Raw genomic sequence first — 20,927 nt, 5'->3', positions numbered from 1 at the left:
GATGATCGGCGGGTGCCAGCAGACAACAAGTCCACAGTATCCGCCGCTGGGCTCCCACTGTACATAATCACAGCGGGAGCAAGCATCGTACATTCGCATCCCCTACCTGGAAGTGCAGGATCAAGAATAGATACAAGATCCTGTGCACAGTGGCCGCCCTGTAGCAATAAAACTGCTATAGGGCAGTCAGCAAGTAGTTAATTGCCAAACCCCTGACCTTTACACAAACCTAACCCCTTCAAGCAGCATACTTAAATTTTCCATCATCTGAAGCTTGTACCCCGTAGGATGCCCACCCCTGCTGATGGGCACATGAAGGTGCTCTGCCACACTATATGAGACTGCTGACTGTTAATAGAGGAGATGTTTATTTGATGGACTTTTGATGTCTAAAGTGGAAACTTCGTAACCTTGCTCACTGCACAGTTAAGCCATCTCAAAGTGTTTAGGCATCCATCAGTTGAAAGTTAGACAAACTATCTATAAACAGTTTAGTACTGTAGCTACTCTTCCGAGAAGTGGCGCCCAGCCAAGATTTCCTAAGGCCCAATGCAGAATCCTCAATGAGGTTAAAAAGAACCCGGGAGTAACAGCTAAAGGCTTGAAGACATCACTGGAACTGACAGACATCCCTGTTCATGAGTCTACCTATGTAAATCTTTGAACAGGCAGGGTGTCCATGGCCGAACACCACAGAGGAAGCTGCTGCTCTCCAAAAAACATTGCTGCATGCCTAAAGTTTGCCAAAGAGCACCTTGGCAAATCACAACGCTACTTGGAAAATGATTTGTGGGCTGAATAAACAAAAGATTAATAGTTCAGGAAGAACACTTAGCACTATGTGTGGTGCAAAAAGGACACAGCTTACCAACATCAAAACATCATCCCACTGGTGAAGTATGGTGGAGGAACATTATAATGTGGATGCTGCCTCAGGGCATGGTCCACGTGTCATCATTAAGGGGAAAATTAATTCCCAAATTTACCAAAATATCCTACACAGATAATGTCAGGGTGACTGTCCGCCAGCTGAAACTTAGTAAAAGTTGGGTAATGCCGCAGGACAATGACCCTAAACATTGAAGTAAATGCACCACAGGCTGGCTTTAACCACTTAAGCCCCGGAAGATTTTACCCCCTTCCTGACCAGGGGGTATTTTACGATTCGGCACTGCGTAACTTTAATGGACAATTGCGCGGTCGTGCGACGCTGTACCTAAACGAATTTGACGTCCTTTTTTTCCCACAAACAGAGCTTTCTTTTGGTGGTATTTGATCACCTGTGCGATTTTTTGATCACGCGCTATAAACAAAAAAAGAGCGACAATTTTGCAAAAATAACAATATTTTTCACATTTTTTTATATGAAATTCCCCAAAAAAAAATGTAAAAATCTAAATTTTTTAACATTTTCGGCCAATTTGTTTTATGCTTCATATGTTTGGTAGAAAAAAAAAATCGCAAAAAGCGTATTTTGATTGGTTTGCGCAAAAGTTATCACGTTTACTAAGGGAAAGATTTTTGTCATTTTTGTTGTTTTTTTTTTTAACGCGTAATGGCGGCGATCTGCGATTTCTTTTTGCGGGACTGCGACATTGGGGTGGACAGATCGGACCCTTGACTGACATTTTTGACACTTTTGGGGTTACCAGTGACATTTCTACAGTAATCAGTGCTATACATATGCACTGTTACTGTAAAATGACACTGGTAGTGAAGGGGTTAACTTTTTTTTGAGAGGGAGGGGTGATGTGTGTCCCTAGGGGTGTGATTCTAACTGTGATTGGCTGTGGCTTGAGCTGTAGGAACAGTGATCAACGGTCCTACATAGTAGAACCGTATGATCATTGTTTCTACACAGGGGAGAATGACAGGCGGCTTGTTTACATTAGCCGCCTGCCTTTCTCCCTCTACACCCGACGATCGCGAGTGACCGGCGGACATCAGGTCCGCCGGTCACACGCGCGGGGGAGTCCGTGACCGCGCGGGAGCGCGCCTCCGGCGGCGCACGCTCGCTCCCCAGAGCCTCACAGGCTAGTGATGTACCCATACGTCACTTTGCCTGTGAGTGGCTGACCGCCGCAGTATATGTACTTGCGGCGGTCGGCAAGTGGTTAAAAAAAGAATATGCGCCATCTTGCCCTCACTCGACTTCCTGCCCATCCCTCCAGCAGATCGGATCGTTTTCGCTGCTACCAACATCTTTGGTAAGCGGTAAAAACGACTGGGAAGCAGTGGGAGGGGAGGGGGTCACCTCTTCTGCTGCCCATAAAAGTCATCCTGTGGAAAATCCACCACCAAAAAAAATAAATAAATACAGCGGGGTTATGGCAGTAGCTAACTAGATAACCAAAGTATATACCGTCAAAGTAATGACATATATATCCAAAAAAAACATGGGCTAAATAAATAATAACAAGAATAGCAGCTAGCACAGGTCAATAGACAAACCCATACAAAATATATATAAATATAGTGCAGCGCTATTAAACATGATTATAAAGTGCCAAGTGCATGAAAGCTTGAGGTATCAAAAAATGCAGAATTTACATAATTGATAAATACCTGTGAAAAAGCAATCATAAATATAACTTGAAATAATTCAAGATGGGTACAAAAATTCATACAAAATCCATAAATAAGTGAAAAAAGAGATGCATATAGTGTCCAAAGAAAAAATAAATAAAAATGGATAAATTCTGTGATCAGGACACCAAAAATCCCAAGAAAATAAAATGTTCACTTATTCATCCACCTACAATGCAATCACCAGCATGGGATAAAAAATGGCTGCTTACCAGAAGATAAATGGCCTCCAAAATAATGGAAGGGCCCACAGCACTTTTTGTCAGGTAAATAACCATGATATGCAGAGTAAGGCTCCATGTACACGGGACATTGTTAAAAGTCCCTTTGAATGCTGGAATTTTTAGGACGTTTGAAACGTCCGTTCAGTCGCGTTTGTACCCGCGTTTAGTGGGAGTTTAGCAGCGTTTGCGTTTAGAAGCGTTCCTAGAGGTCATAAAAATGATCCCCCTTTAAAATGGAAAAACGCGAACGCTAAACGCGGGTCATCGCGTTCAGACGCGTTCGGACGCATTTGTGCGTTTGGAACGCCGGGAAACACACGTTCGAACGCAAATAATTGCGTTCTAAAAACAGTCCCTGAACGCAACTGCCTGCAAATGACTGTAAACGACCCTGTGTACATGGACAGATAAGATAAAATGTAGGTGGGTTCAGGGGCTTCTGAAAAAAACGCCCAACTGCTCCTAAACGGCCATTTCCAGCGTCCCGTGTACATGGAGCCTAACAGCAATGTACAATTCAGGTGGATATCCAAGGTAAACGATTCCCAAAATCATAAAAGAACAATGGAATCATAGCGCAACCCAATTATACAATAAAACATTTATTTAAAAAGGTAATGCAATTACATGTGCGGTATATATGAAAGCGTATACATCTCTCCACAGAAAAGACAGACGAGCTGCAGCATTCCTATAGTGTATGAGCCGGCTAGAGGGTGTAGTGACATAACGTCTGGTCCCACCCAAACCAGGAGCAGCCATTTTTTTTTATCACATGCTGGTGGTTGCACTTTAGGTGGATCAGTGAACACTTTTTTTCTTCATGCACATTGGGATTTATGGTTTCCTCTGATCACGGAATTTTTCCATTTAAAAGACTTTATTTTTAATTTATTTATTCTTTGGACACTATATGCCTCTCTTGGACTTTTTTCACTTGTTTATGGATTTTGTATGAATTTTCTTTTAATTTATGATTGTTTTTTTTACATGTATTTGTCAATTATGTAAATTCTGCATTTTTTTTGATACCTCAAGCTTTCATGCACTTGGCAGTTTATAATTAAGTTTAATAGCGCTGCAATTTATTTATACCGTATTTTCCGGCGTATAAGACAACTGGGCGTATAAGAGACCCCCCCCCCCCCCTAATTTTCATCTACCGGTAATACTTATACTTAGGTTACCTTGGAGATATTATACTCGGCGTATAAGACGACCCCCCCATTTTTGGGGGATTTTTTTGAGGTTCAAAAGTAGTCTTATACGCCAGAAAATACAGTATATATAATGACATATATACAGTGGGTACGGAAAGTATTCAGACCCCCTTAAATTTTTCACTCTTTGTTATATTGCAGCCATTTGCTAAAATCATTTAGGTTCATTCTTCTTCCTCATGAATGTACACATAGCACCCCATACTGACAGAAAAACACAGAATTGTTGACATTATTGCAGATTTATTAAAAAAGAAAATCTGAAATATCACATGGTCCTAAGTATTCAGACCCTTTGCTGTGACACTCATATATTTAACTCAGGTGCTTTCCATTTCTTCTGATCATCCTTGAGATGGTTCTACACCTTCATTTGAGTCCAGCTGTGTTTGATTATACTGATTGGACTTGATTAGGAAAGCCACACACCTGTCTATATAAGACCTTCCAGATCACAATGCATGTCAGAGCAAATGAGAATCATGAGGTCAAAGGAATTGCCTGAAGAGCTCAGAGACAGAATTGTGGCAAGGCACAGATCTGGCCAAGGTTACAAAAAGATTTCTGCTGCACTTAAGGTTCCTAAGAGCACAGTGGCCTCCATAATCCTCAAATGGAAGACGTTTGGGACGACCAGAACCCTTCCTCGAGCTGGCCGTCCGGCCAAACTGAGCTATCGGGGGAGAAGAGCCTTGGTGAGAGAGGTAAAGAAGAACCCAAAGATCACTGTGGCTGAGCTACAGAGATGCAGTCAGGAGATGGGAGAAAGTTGTAGAAAGTCAACCATCACTGCAGCCCTCCACCAGTCGGGGCTTTATGGCAGAGTGGCCCGACGGAAGCCTCTCCTCAGTGTAAGACACATGAAAGCCCGCATGGAATTTGCTAAAAAACACCTGAAGGACTCCAAGATGGTGAGAAATAAGATTCTCTGGTCTGATGAGACCATAACATTGAACATAACATTGAAGTCTATGGCGGTCGCCTCCAGGTCGCCCCAAAGAAGCTCCGGACCCTTTTTCTAAGTCGGAGCGACTTATGTTGCTCCTATTAGAACGGGTCCGCTGCTTCCCTATGGGAGGCGACCTGTGAGGCGACCAGGTCGCCTCACAGGTCGCCTTAGTGTGAACGGGGACTAAAGCTGGATACACACTTTACAACTTTTGTTGGTAGACTTCCTTGATGCCAGGTACACACGTTCAGATAATCGGACGACTTATCATTCGCATTTTGTTGCATGATACTAACATCGAATTCAACAATGTGTACAAACCATATGATTTTTGTCGTACGATTCGGGAAAAGCTTCCTGGTTGCTTAGCTACGTATCAGATGGTGCAAAATAAAAAACAATGGCAACCAGGCTCTTTCCGTGCTATTTTAGTGTTTCTGAGCATGCGCGGTCTTTGCTGATCGATTTTTAGCGGACGCATAGTGTACTGATTAACCACTTAAGCCCCGGAAGATTTTACCCCCTTCCTGACCAGGGCCTATTTTGCGATTTGGCACTGCGTGACTTTAACGGACAATTGCGCGGTCGTGCCTAAACTAATTTGGCGTCCTTTTTTTCCCACAAACAGAGCTTTCTTTTGGTGGTATTTGATCACCTGTGCGATTTTTTTTGATCATGCGCTATAAACAAAAAAAGAGCGTCAATTTTGCAAAAATAACAATATTTTTCACATTTTTTTATATGAAATTCCCAAAAAAAATGTAAAAATCAAAATTTTTTAACATTTTAGGCCAATTTGTTTTATGATACATAGGTTTGGTAAAAAAAAAAAAAAGCAAAAAGCGTATTTTGATTGGTTTGCGCAAAAGTTATTGCGTTTACTAAGGGAAAGATTTTCGTCATTTTTGTTGTTTTTTTTTTTAACAAGTAATGGCGGCGATCTGTGATTTTTTTTTGCGGGACTGCGACATTGCGGCGGACAGATCGGACCCTTGACTGACATTTTTGACACTTTTGGGGGTACCAGTGACATTACTGCAGTAATCAGTGCTATACATATGCACTGTTACTGTAAAAATGACACTGGCAGTGAAGGAGTTAACTTTATTGGAGAGGGAGGGGTTAAGTGTGTCCCTAGGGGTGTGTTTCTAACTGTGATTGGAGGTGGCTACTAGTGTAAGAACAGAGATCAACGGTCCTACATAGTAGAACCATGTGATCTCCATTCTTACACAGGGAGGAATGATAGGCGGCTTTGTTTACATTAGCCGCCTGCCTTTCTTCCGGTGTAACGGACGATCGCGAGTGCCCGGCAGACATCGGGTCCGCTGGGCACACGCGCAGGGGGGGGGGGTCCGTGACCGCGCGGGAGCGCGCCTCCGGCGGTGCGTGCTCGCTTCCTAGAGCCTCACAGGCTAGCGACGTAGTACTACGTTGCTTAGCCTGTGAGGGGCTGACCGCCGCAGTAAATAGTCGTGCGCCGTTCGCTAGGCTATCGTACGACAGACGTTTTCCTGTTTGTCCCTTCGGATTTTGTTGGACCAACTGTCGTGATCGGCTGTCGAAAGCTGTGTACTAACAATCGGATTATCGTGCGATCAGGTCGAAAGCGAGTTTTATCGTACGATTATCGGAACGTGTGTACGAGGCATTAGCTTTACCTTCAACTATGTTGTACAAGGGCTTGCCTGATTGCATACAAATTGAAAGTGTTTAGGTCTGACCTCATATTATATGGTTTTGGTAAATTTCACACTTGTGCGACTTGTCATGCGATTTGGGACTGCAAAATCGCATGACAAGTCGTTCTCTCCATTATTTCCAATGAGTACCATTCATATCTGTGCGACTTGAAGTCGCACTGGCTTCAAAGTAGTCCCTGCACTACTTTGGTACGATTTTGAAGCGTTTTAAGGCCAAAGATATTCAAGCCCAGTCAAACTCGCGTCAAAATCGCGGCAACAAAGTCGCGGTAAAATTGCGCAACTTTGAAGTTGCACAAGTGTGAAAGAGGCCTAAGTCTGAAGGAAAAAATCTAAAGAAAATTGAATAGTGTGTATCCAGCTTTAGGCCAAGGCCCAGTTGCACGTGCGACCTTTACGACTGGTAGTTTCATCACTGGTTCTATACTACAGGGATTCCCAAACTACCGCCCAGCAGCTGTTGCAGAACTACACATCCCATGAGGCATTGTAAAACTCTGACATTCACATACATGACTAGGCATGTTGGGAATTGTAGTTCCTGAACAACTGGAGGGCCGTAGTTTGGGAACCCCTACTATACTAAATAGTGCCTTTCTTTCCCATCTCAGAATATTGGTAAAAATTCTAACTAGAACCACTAGAGGGATGATGTAGAAATTTGTAATGTAAAAATTGGGGTAAGTCACGTATCTAAAAATAGGAAATTCACATCATACTTTAAACTCGTATAAAAGTTACAGGAATAACTCCGATGTGTACTGACTGAACAGTTTCCCTGCAAGCCTGATAATTACTCATCCTCTCTTCACAATATTTTCCATTTCAACAAGCAGGCCAATTTCTGTTTTTATGCTCGCACACTTCATACCTCCATCTGGCATCCAAATTCACCTCTGCAAGGCTTGTGGTGAGGAATTTTCTTTTATCTGTTTTGTTTTTCCTCCTCCTGGTCGATTCCCCCCAGGGTGTAAAATGTCTGTGTAGACAATATGGGAGGAGAGGCACAATTCCCCTGCTGCTCCCTCACCACTACCAACATTTGTGTCAATCTTTCAACCCCTAGCACAAGTGTTCTCAGTCCTCCTTTCATTTATCTTCCATTACAAGGGCGTTTTCACGTGAAACCGGCCTGCATGGAACACCCGAGAGATATTTTCTCACCTTGCCAGCGGACTTTCTTACAGTGACTTTCTCACATCAAGCCGCCTGTGATGACCCAAGATGGAATGCAGAGGGTGTTTGCTTGTATAAGAGATTGGATTTACAATGGAAAGTGGTGCAGATGTTATGGAAAAAAGTAATTTTCAGCCTGCAGACCACACAATGACTTTAATCTTAAATCTATTTTTCAGTATGCTTGGCATCATGCCTTAATGTGTAAAGTTTTTTTAAAGTCACTATCAAAATCTTCCTGGCGAAAGCATACCTGGAAAAGAATACTTCTACCCCTACCCATCCCACCAAAGAGCACTCTGATGCAAAGAAAAGGTTCTCCAAAGTCCACATATAGGCAGGTGCAGTCTGTTTTCTCCAATGCAGGTGGTGCTCATCCACAGTGTCAATGCAGAGGGAGAGGAAGGCAAGAGGAACATGGTTCCCCTAAGGCAGTGATGGTGAACCTTGGCACACCAGATGTTTTGGAACTACATTTCCCATGATGCTCCACTACACTGCAGAGTGCATGAGCATCATGGGAAATGTAGTTCCAAAACATCTGGGGTGCCAAGGTTTGCCATCACTGCCCTAAGGTATCCTGAGCCACTGAGGCAGCGATCCGGTTGGATGCTGGCTGCCCATGTGACTCTGGCAGCCATCATAGATGTGGCAGAGTCTATTTAAGACCCTGGCTCCTGGTTTTGGCGTGCATTCAGCATGTAGGTAGTGTAGGGACAGGTCGTCTGTCTGTCAGGGACATTATTAGCAGTAGGGAAAGGTTCCAGACAAGTAGGGAAAGCTTAACCACTTGCCGACCGCCGCAAGTACATATACTTCGGCGGTCAGCCCCTCACAGGCAGAGTGACGTACTGGTACGTCACTAGCCTGTGAGGCTCTGGGGAGCGAGCGCGCGCCGGCGCGCTCCCACGCGGTCACGGACCCCCCCCTCCCGCGCGTGTGACCGGCAGATCAGCAATCGTAGGGGGAGAGGGAGAAAGTCAGGCGGCTAGTGTAAACAAGCCGCCTGTCATTCTCCCCTGTGTAGAAACAATGATCATACGGTTCTACTATGTAGGACTGTTGATCATTGTTCCTACAGCTCAAGCCACAGCCAATCACAGTTAGAATCACGCCCCTAGGGACACACACAGCCCCTCCCTCTCAAATAAAGTTAACCCCTTCACTGCCAGTGTAATTTTACAGTAACAGTGCATATATATATAGCACTGATTACTGTAGAAATGTCACTGGTAACCCCAAAAGTGTCAAAAATGTCAGTCAAGGGTCCGATCTGTCCACCGCAATGTCGCAGTACCGCAGAAAAAATCGCAGATCGCCCCCCTTAACGCGTTAAAAAAAAAACAACAAAAATGACAAAAATCTTTCCCTTTGTTAGTAAACACGATAACTTTTGCGCAAACCAATCAAAATACGCTTTTTGCGATTTTTTTTACCAAACATATGTAGCATAAAACAAATTGGCCGAAAATGTTAAAAAATTTTGATTTTTACTTTTTTTTGGGGGGGAATTTCATATAAAAAAATGTTAAAAATATTGTTATTTTTGCAAAATTGACGCTCTTTTTTTGTTTATAGCGCATGATCAAAAAATGGCACAGGTGATCAAATACCACCAAAAGAAAGCTCTGTTTGTGGGAAAAAAAGGACGTCAAATTTGTTTAGGTACAGCGTCGCACGACCGCGCAATTGTCCGTTAAACTCACGCAGTGCCGAATCGCAAAATACCCCCTGGTCTTTTAGCAGCCAAATCCTCCGGGGCTTAAGTGGTAAAGGCACTCTCCTTGGATATATTCCCTTTGGGCCCTGATCAGCTAGGAAACATTCCACCCCGCCAGACAGATCATGTCAGTTCAGCTGAAACCTGCTCCACTACACGTTGCTGGCATCTGTGAGTGTTCCCAGCTTGTTATGAACTGGTTTGCCTTTACTTTAATATAAGTTTTATTACTTGCACTTGGACTAAGTGTGTGTTATTGCCACCGCACCACGCTGCATCCACCCAACAGGACCCAGTGCCAAGTCAAGGCCATCCAACGCCCAGGGCAAAAATGCCAAACTGCGCCCCCCAACTCTTCCCTTAGGGTTAGGGTCAGGGCACCCGCATCCCTGCAATAAACCATTGCACCCAGAGAGTCGTCCCTTCTGCCCACCCCTGACAGGGCCCGAGAGTAAATCTTCCAAAAAGTAATGGGAAATCATGTCCCCAGAAGTCATTTAGAGATGTTTCCTTCAGCTCCTGTTTCAGAGACAACCAGTAAAAGACAGTGGATAATAAATGCTCTCTTTACATTTTTGTGACCATTTCTGCATTTTGAACCCCAATAAGTATTTGATAAACAAATGCGCTGGCAATTTCTTGAATCAGAGCTATAATTTGATGTCATTGTAAGCTGAGCATCTCATCGTCATGGCATTTGGGTAAGGTCATTGAAAAGGACAAAAAAGGGTGACCGAGGTTCCTATCCTGATCAACTATAGTTTTGGCTGGAATATAATTTGAACTAACTCTAACATCTAACCTAATCCTAAAACCTAACCGTTAATCTTCCCCCTAATACTTAATCCATATTTTAACTTTACCATCCTATATGACCAGGCCATTTTTTGCGATACGGCACTGCTTTTTTGTTTAACTGATAATTGCGTGGTTGGCGACGCTGTACCCAAATAAAAGTGATGTCCTTTTTTTTTTGCCACAAATAGAGCTTTCTTTTGGTGGTATTTGATCACCTCTATGGTTTTTATTTTTTGTGCTATAAACAAAAAAAGACCAACAATTTAAAAAAAATATATATATTTTTGACTTTCTGCTATAAAATATTTCCAATCAAAAATTGTAAAAAATACAATTTCTTCATCAATTTAGGCCAATGTGCATTCTGCTTCATATTTTTGTTTAAAAAAATGAATAAGCGTATAGTGATTGGTTTGCACGTTTTAATATCAACAAACTATGGGATATATTTATGGAATTTTTATTTATTTATTTTTTTACTAGTAATGGCGGCGATCAGTGACTTATAGCGGGACTGCGATATTACGGTGGAAAATCGGACACTAAGGCTCCTTTCATAATAAAAGTCACGCGATTTTGCCACAATTTTTTTTCCATGATTTTGCCACAATTTCGACTGGGATTGAAGCAATGCCTGTGTAATATTGAGGTCTGTGGACTTTAAAACGCATCAAAGTCGGACCAAAGTAGTACAGAGACTACTTTGAAGTCGATGCTACTTGAAGTCGCACAGATATGAATGGTACTCATTGGAAATCATGGAGTATAACTTGTCATGCAACTTTGCAGTCCCAATACGCAGGACAAGTCGCACACGTGTAAAAGGGGCCTAAGTGACAATTTTGACACTTTTTTGGGGACCAGTGACGCTAATACAGTGATCAGTGCTATAAATAGCACTGTCACTGTACTAATGACACTGGCTGGGAAGGGGTTAACATTAGGGGCAATCAAAGGTTTAACTGTGTGCCTAGTCAGTGTTTTATTTCAGTGTGGTAGGTGCTTTTACTAGGGGAAAACATGGATCCATGTCCTTGCTTTCCAGGAACACAGGATCCATGCCTTCCCTCCTGACGGAACGGCGATCTGCCTTGTGTACATAGGCAGTCTGCCATTCTGCCTCTCTGCAGGATGATCGGCGGGTGCCAGCAGACATCAAGTCCACAGTATCCGCCGCTGGGCTCCCGCTGTATATAATCACAGCGGGAGTGAGCTGCAAGTATCGTGCAGTCGCGCCCCCTACCCGGAAGTACAGGATCAATAATATATACGTCATCCTGTGCACAACAGCTGCCCTGTAGCAGTAGTGGTCGGCAAGTGGTTAATTGCCAAACCCCTGACCTTTACACAAACCTAACCCCTTCAAGCAGCATACTTAAATCACCCATCATCTGAAGCTTGTACCCCGTAGGATGCACACCCCTGCTGATGGGCACGTGAAGGTGCACTGCCACACAATATAAGACTGCTGACTGTTAATAGAGGAGATGTTTATTTGATGGACTTTTGATGTCTAAAGAGGAAACTTTGTAACCTTACTCGCATGGGCGTCCGCAGAAATTTTTCCGGGGGGGGGGGGCATCACTTTAAGGTCAGCCACGCTCTGCCCCTTGTCAAAATGGTCATGAATGGGAGGGGCTTAGTCATTATCACATGAAGCACAGTCCTTCAAAGGTTTGATAAACCTGATGCAAAAGCAAAGCTGACCCCCTTTTGTTTTGGGCTTGTGCAGGCGGTGCATGCATGCATGTGACATCAGTATGTGCTGTGACATCACGTGCTGTGCCTCTGTTTAGGGGGCCACAAATCTCCCGCATGGCTGCTGATGTCAGTCACCACGCAAGCCGCGACTCGCAAATATTTATTTTTAAAGGGGAAAAATAATCCGCTCTACCAGTTTTCAGAGCGCTGCTCGCCGACTCTCTCCTCCTCCCCTCCCGACTGACGTCAGCTGGGAATCCTTGGCCCCACCCGCTGCAGGCAGCTGTCAGAGAGGGAGAGGAGAGAGCTGGCGGGTCACATGTGCGCCGATTGGTGCTCAGAAAACTGGTAAGGAACGGCTTATTCTTTTTAAAACACACACATAGGGGCACGGGCACACAGGATTATAAAATAGACCAGACAGGATAGTATAAAGTGACTCAACAACCACTTTAAAGAGGAAGTTGAGATTCCGGGGGGGCGGGCACATCCCCCCCATGTGGATGCCCATGGTGGGCAGGTTATATAGGGAAGGTAAGCAGCATGAACATGAGTGGCACCTTACATGAAGGCAGGATGAAGGGGGCGAACTGGGTTATATAGGCGAAGTGGGGGGATGGTGTTGAGTGGGCAGCTTATGTAGAGGTAGGAAAAATATGGGATGGGGGGCTGTATAAGGGAGGTGGGCAGGGTAAAGGTGGGTGAACAGGTTGAGTAGGGGCAGGATAAAGATAGATGGTCAGCCTGAAGGTGGGTGGGCAGTATAAATAAAGGAGGTGGGAATGGTGAAGATGGATGGTCAGGTTGTGTAGAGGCAGGGTGGAGGTGGATAGGCACACTACAGTATATAGGGGAAGGAAGGCAAGATTCAGTCAGGAAGACAGGTTTTGTAGGGGCAGGATGGAGGTGGATGGATATTCTATAAATGGGAGGTGGGCAGAGATGGAAAGGATATGCGGAGGCATAATATAGTTGGGTGGGCAGGCTATATAAGCGGAGTGGGCAGGGTGAAAATGGGTGGCAATGTTGAGACAGAAAGAAGATCAGTGAACAGGGTATGTTGGTGGGAAGTCTATATAGCATTGGGTAGGCAGGCAGAATGAGGTGGAGGTGGAGGCAGTATGGAGGTAGGTAGGCGGTCTATATAGGGCAGGTGGTTAGGCAGGCAGTACAGGGTGGGTGCAGGATGGATTTTAGGGTTCTTGTAGAGAGCTGGGGAGGTAGGCAGTACAGGGTCAGGTTAGGATGGACTTGCGTAAGGAGTCAGAATGGAATTGGGCTGGCAGGACTGAGTTGGGTAGGCATGTGGTTCAGGGTTTGGGGCAGCATGGAGGCAGTCATTCTGGGTGGATGAAGTATGGGGTGGGGGCAGGATAGAGTTGAGTAGGCAGGCAGTGGGGGGATTATGGAGATGGGTGAGAAGTCTATATAGGGCAGTTGGATAGGCAGGCAGTACAGGTTTGGTGCAGGATGGATTTAGGCTGGCAGTAGAGAGCTGGGTAGGCAGGCAGTAGGTAGGGTCAGGGTAAGATGGAGTTTGGTTGGAGGCAGTATGAAGTGGGGGCAGGGTAGAGTTTAGTAGGCAGGCATTCCTAGTGAATGCAGTCGAGTAGGCAGGCAATAAGGATGGAGTTGGGTAGGCAGGAATTATGGGGTTTTGGCAGGATGGAGCTGGATGAGCAGTATATATAGGGCAGTTGGGCCACCGCTCAGGTCACGTGTCAGGTCACTTTGAGTCCCGCTTCCTCTCCAGGGCACGCTGAGGCTCCTCTCCTCCGCGGGCTGCAGCTCCGCCCCTCCTTACTGATGTCAGCAGCAGGGTATCCCCGGCCTACCCCCTACAGCTGTCAAACGGGCAGCAGAGGATGGAGAGAGGAGGGAGCCAGAGCCGGCGGGCAGATCAAGTTTGTGATTTGGCGGCGATCAGCGCTGCGCTGCACAAAAGCAAACAGATATTGTGTGTGTGGAAATTGGAATCAAGCTGATATTCCAGGGGGGGGGGGCACTCACCTCCCCCTTGCCCCCCTTGTGGATGCCCATGCTTGCTTGCTGCACAGTTAAGCCATCTCAAAGTGTTTAGGCATCCATCAGTTGAAAGTTAGACAAACTGTCTGTAAACAGAGACCGTTTAGTACTGTAGCTACTCTTCTGAGAAGTGGTGCCCAGCCAAGATTTCCTAAGGCCCGATGCAGAATCCTCAATGAGGTGAAAAAGAACCCGGGAGTAACAGCTAAAGGCTTGAAGACATCACTGGAACTGACAGACATCCCCGTTCATGAGTCTACATATGTAAATCTTAGAACAGGCAGGGTGTCCATGGCCGAACACCACAGAGGAAGCTGCTGCTCTCCAAAAATACATTGCTTGTACGCCTGAATTTTGCCAAAGATCACCTTGGCAAACCGCAACACTACTTGGAAAATTATTTGTGGGATGATGAAGCCAAAGTTTAATTGTTTGGGAAGAATACTCAGCACTATGTATGGCGCAAAAAAGGACACAGCTTGCCAACATAAAAACATCATACCACTGGTGAAATATGATGGAGGAACATCAAAATTAGGATGCTGCCATCGATGAGGGGAAAATGAATTCCCAAATTTACAAAAATATCCTACAGGATAATGTCAGGGTGACTGTCTGCCAGCTGAAACTTAGTAAAAGTTGGGTAATGCAGCAGGACAATGACCCTAAGCATTGAAGTAAATCCACCACAGGCTGGCTTCCGAAAAAGATTGCGCCTTTCGGAGTTGCCAGATCAGAGCCTTAACCCCATAGCGATGCTGCAGAATGACCTCAAGAGGGCCATTCGCACCAGACATCCTACTAGTAAAGAGAAATGGTCGGAAATTCCTCCTGAACACTGTGCAGGTCTGATCCAGAGCTACTGAAAGGGTTGCTTGAAGTCATTGCTGTTAAAGGAGGTTCGACCAATTATTGCCGCCAGGGTTCACTTACTTTTTCCTCCATCACTGTAAATGTTTCATGGGTGTGTTCAATAAAGACACAAAAAGGTAAAATTGTTTGTGTGTTATCAGCTTAACCACTTAAGCCCGGGAAGATTTTACCCCCTTCCTGACCAGGGCCTATTTTGCGATTCGGCACTGCAAGACTTTAGCGGACAATTGCGCGGTCATGCGACGATGTACCTAAACGAATTTGGCGTCCTTTTTTTTCCCACAAACAGAGCTTTCTTTTGGTGGTATTTGTTCCCCTGTGCCATTTTTTGATCATGCGCTATAAACAAAAAAAGAGCATAAATTTTGCAAAAATAACAATATTTTTCACATTTTTTATATGAAATTCCAAAAAAAAAATGTAAAAATCAAAATTTTTTAACATTTTAGGCCAATATTTTTGGTAAAAAAAAAAAAATCGCAAAAAGTGTATTTTGATTGGTTTGTGAAAAGATTATTGCATTTACTAACAAAGGGAAAGATTTTTGTCATTTTTGTTGTTTTTTATTTTAAACACATAATGGCAGCAATCTGCGATTTTTTTTTTGCAGGACTGCAACATTGGGGCGGACAGATCGGACCCTTTACTGACATTTTTGACACTTTTGAGGTTACCAGTGACATTACTACAGTAATCAGTGATATACATATGCACTGTTACTGTAAAAATGACACTGGCAGTGAAGGAGTTAACTGTATTGGAGAGGGAGGGGTTAAGTGTGTCCCTACTGGCGTGATTCTAACTGTGATTGGCTGTGGCTTGATGTGTAAGAACAGTGATCAACGGTCCTACATAGTAGAACCGTTTGATCACCATTCATACACAGGGGAGACTGACAGGCGGATTTGTTTACACTAGCCGCCTGCCTTTCTCCCGCTGTCCGGCGGTGCATGCTTGCTTCCAAAACCCTTACAGGCTAGCAACGTAGTCCTACGTCGCTTTGCCTGTGAGGGGCTGACTGCCGACGTAAATAGTCGTGCGGCAGTCGGCAAGTGGTAAAATTTTTGTCTGTCTGTTTTTTGTGACTTCAGCTGTGTACATACATCAACCCAGCGGACGGAATGAAAAGAAAAACATGACTGTTCGCTGTACCAACACAAGCGATGTTGGTGCGGCGATCTCCCCAGCTGTGCTATTGTATTTTGACAGGACGACTAACCCCCTCCGCCAGAACACAGTGATCATGAGACTGTTTTTTGTAGAACAGGGCTGAAAGTTGGACGGTTCCTGCTGAAGCGACAAATTTCTGCCAATTTTCGGCCCCTGTGTATAAGGCTTTAGATGAGGATCTGTAGAAAACCAACTGATTGCAAGGGGTTCACATACTTTTTCTTGCCATTATACAATAAATATATACATATACATAATATATTATAGCTATAATATTTATACACTACATATTGTATGTATATACACCATATTACCAAATGTATTGGGACGCCTGTCTTTACTGCCCAAACTTTATTGGCATCCCAGTCTTAGTCCGTAGGGTTCAATACTGAGTTGGCCCACCCTTTGCAGCTATAACAGCTTCAACTCTTCTGGGAAGGCTGTTCATAAGGTTTAGGAGTGTGTCTATGGGAATGTTTGACCATTCTTCCAGAAGCGCATATGTGAGGTCAGGCACTGACGAGGACAAGAAGGCCTGGCTCGCAGTTTCCGCTCAAATTCATCCCATAGGTGTTCTTTTGGGTTGAGGCAGTGGAGGAAATACCAGGGTCACAGCAGTCACACTTGCGACTGGGACCTGGTGTGCTGCCACTATGGGGTGGGGGGGGGGGTGCCGTCTGCTGCCTCCGCTTCTATGCACTGATCAGGACTGGTGATACACTGTGGGGGTGTGGGAGGGGCCCGCCGCCGCTAATTACAGGCATCATTACAGGCAGTACTCACTGCTAATGGCAAAGCACTCCGCTCATTCCTCCAAGCAAATCCATCTCGGGAGGAGGAAACTGGAGTGGAGGAAAAAGTCAGCTGATCAGCTGATGGGCCAGTAGAGTGAAGGGGGAGGAGCTCTCCCCTGCATGAGGAGGAGATGTGAAGACAGAGTCCCCATGTCGGGATAGCCCTTACAGGAGGCACTGAGTCCAGATTAAGAGAGCAATGAGCACCATCCCTCTGCCACTTATTCCATCCCCCACCATCCCTCTGCCACTGATCCCATCCCTCTACCACTGATCCCATCACTCCCACCATCCCTCTGCCACTGATCCCATCCCCCTACCACTGATCCCATCACTCCCACCATCCCTCTGCCACTGATCCCATCCCTCCCACCATCCCTCTGCCACTGATCCCATCCCTCCCACCATCTCTCTGCCACTGATCCCATCCCTCCCATCATCCCTTTGTCACTGATCCCATCCCTCTGCCACTGATCTTATCACTCCCACCATCCCTCTGCCACTGATTCTATCCCTCTGCCACTAATCCCATTCCTCTGTCACTGATCCCATCCCTCCAACCATCCCCCCCCCACTGATCTCATCCCTCCACCACTAATCTAATCACTCCACCACTGATCCCGTCTTTCTGCCACTAATCCAATCCCTCTGCCACTAATCCCATTTCTCTGTTACTGATCCCATCCCTCCCACCATCCTCCGCCACTGATCTGTCCCTCCACCACTGATCCCATCCCCCCCCACCATCCCTCTGCCATTGATTCTATCCCTCTGCCACTAGTGCCATCCCCCTGCCACTAATGCCATCCCTCTGCCACCGATCCCACCTCTCTGCCACTGATCCCACCTCTCTGCCACTGATCCCATTCCCCACCACCACCCCACTGCCACTAATCCTATCCCCCCACCAATGATCCTATCCTCGCCCACTACTGCCACCAATCCCATCCCCACCACCATCTCTCTGCCACTGATCCCACCACCATCCCTCTGCCACTGATCACACCCCCCCCCCCCACCCCACCACTATCCCTCTTCCACTGATCCCAATACCTCCAGAGTGCCCCCTTATATCCTCCAAAATGCACACTAGTAATAGTAAGGTCAGTGGCAGAACTACTAGGGTCTTAAAGGTTGCATTTGTGACTGGACCCTTGTGTTGCATCATCATGTGGGGGTCTCAGGATGGCAGGAGGGGGCCCGCTGCAGAACGTGAGAAAGGACTCGGGGAGGGGGTCGGGTGGCCCTTCATGGTTTCTTGCACTGGGGGCCCTGGAGATTGTAGTTACACCTCTGGATTGAGGTTAGGACTCCGTGCAGGCCAGTCAAGTTCCTAAACCCCAAACTCGCTCATCCATGTCTTTATGGACTTTGCTTTGTGCACTGGTGCACAATCATGTTGGAACAGGAAGCGGTCAACCCCAAACTGTTCCCACAAAGTTGGGAACATAAAGTTGTCCAAAATGTCTTGGTATGCTGACGCCTTAAGATTTCCCTTCATTGGAACTAAGAAGCCAAGCCAAACCCTGGAGAAACAACCCCACACCATAATCCCCCTCCACCAAATTGGCCAGTGCACAAAGCAAGGTCCATAAAGACATGGATGAACGAATTTGGGGTGGAGGAACTTGACTGGCCTGCACAGAGTCCTGACCTCAACGCAATAGAACACCTTTGGGATGAGTTAGAGCAGAGACTGCGAGCCAGGCCTTCTCATCCCCATCAGTTCCTGACATCACAAATGCGCTACTGGAAGGATGGTCAGACATTCCCATAGACACACTTCTAAACCTTGTGGACAACATTCCCAGAAGAGTTGAAGCGGTTATAGCTACAAAGGGTGGGCAAGCTCAATATTGAACCCTACGGACTAAGACTGGGATGACAATAAAGGCATGTGCATGCAAAGGCAGGCGTCCCAATACTTTTGGTAATATTGTGTGTGTATATATATATATAGTATATCTATAACATACATCTATACCACATACAATATACCTTTTAATCTGATACTTGATTTTTCTGTGCTTTTACTTACATTATTTTAATTTTTGACAGGGTCTCTTTAATGCTTTTTGGACTGCAAACTGTTCCATGTCCATGAGGCATTGAGCATTGCCATGTATTGATGGTAGAAATGGACTTTCCAGGTAGGGTCGAGCAACCCAAATTCTACCCCCTGTGGGGGGCTTTGGTTACACTGGACTACACTCTTCATTTAAAAGGGGTTTCCACTGAAACAGTATTTAAATTTAGACCTTTAATTGACAGACCCATGAACGGGTGCTATCCATATTGAATCCCAATCCATCCATTCCAATTCAGCTCTAGTTGCATGACAGCCTGTGAGCCATTTCTGCACAGGAACATATGGAGTTCATAACATAAAGGTGTGTCGGACCTTTGAACACATCCACACATTAAATTATAGTGGGCCAAGTTTAATACAACAGCAAAAAGCCAATGGGATCACTTTACAGATCTGTGCCCCCCTCAGCTCACTTCAGGCAGTTGTATATGCTCAAAGAATGGAGCGCTCCATGCCTTTTATCGCGTCTTCTGAAAGAAACAAGATAAACTGGGATGGAATGTCGTGGTTGAAACTCCTGATTAACCTAATATGTACAGGGAATTCTAATAAGCTTTTGTGACAAAATACGCTCTCACTCACTGACTGAAGCAGAGCCCATCTGGTACCCTACAGTCCCCTCTTTAGGTTTTTGTAAATATTTTATTATATCTTTTCATGTGGCAATACTGAAGATATTACACTTTGCTACAATGTAAAGTAGTGAATGTGCAGCTTGTATAACAGTGTAAATTTGTTGTCCCCTCAAAATAACTCAACACACAGCCATTAATGTCTAAACTGCTGGCAACAAAAGTGAGTACACCCTTAAGTAAAATGGTCCAAACTGGGCCAAAGGGGCAATATTTTGTGTGGCCGCCATTATTTTCCAGCACTGCCTTAACCCTCTTGGGCATGGAGTTCACCAGAGCTTCACAGGTTGCCACTGGAGTCCTCTTCCACTCCTCCATGACGACATCACGGAGCTGGTGGATGTTAGAGACCTTGCACTCCTCCACCTTCCATTTGAGGATCCCCCACAGATGCTCAATAGGGTTTAGGTCTGGAGACATGCTTGGCCAGTCCATCACCTTTACCCTCAGCTTCTTTAGCAAGGCAGTGGTCGTCTTGGAGGTGTGTTTGGGGTCGTTATCATGTTGCAATACTGCCCTGCGGCCCAGTCTCCGAAGGGAGGGAATCATGCTCTGCTTCAGTATGTCACAGTAAATGTTGGCATTCATGGTTCCCTCAATGAACTGTATCTCTCCAGTGTAGGCAGCACTCATGCAGCCCCAGACCATGACACTCCCACCACCATGCTTAACTGTAGGCAAGACACACTTGTCTTTGTACTCCTCACCTGGTTGCCACCACACACGCTTGACACCATCTGAACCAAATAATTTTATCTTGGTCTCATCAGACCACAGGACATGGTTCCAGTAATTCATGTCCTTATACTGCTTGTCTTCAGCAAACTGTTTGCGGGCTTTCTTGTGCATCATCTTTAGAAGAGGTTACTTTCTGAGACGACAGCCATGCAGACCAATTTGGTGCAGTGTATGGTGTGAGCACTGTCAGGCTGACCCCCCACCCCTTCAACCTCTGCAGCAATGCTGGCATCACTCATACATCTATTTCCCCTAGGCAACCTCTGGATATGACGCTGAGCACGTGCACTCAACTTCTTTGGTCGACCATGGTGAGGCCTGTTCTGAGTGGAACCTGTCCTATTAAACCGCTGTATGGTCTTGGCCATCGTGCTGCAGCTCAGTTTCAGGGCCTTGGTAATCTTCTTATAGTCTAGGCCATCTTATGTAGAGCAACAATTCTTTTTTTCAGATCCTCAGAGAGTTCTTTGCCATGAGGTGCCATGTTGAACTTTCAGTGACCAGTATGAGAGCGTGAGAGCGATAATAC

Source organism: Pelophylax lessonae, assembly GCF_965119305.1.
Source record: "Pelophylax lessonae genome assembly, chromosome: 5".
NCBI lineage: Eukaryota > Metazoa > Chordata > Amphibia > Anura > Ranidae > Pelophylax > Pelophylax lessonae.
The sequence above is the reverse complement of the archived record's forward strand: the minus strand, read 5'-3'. Positions refer to the sequence as shown.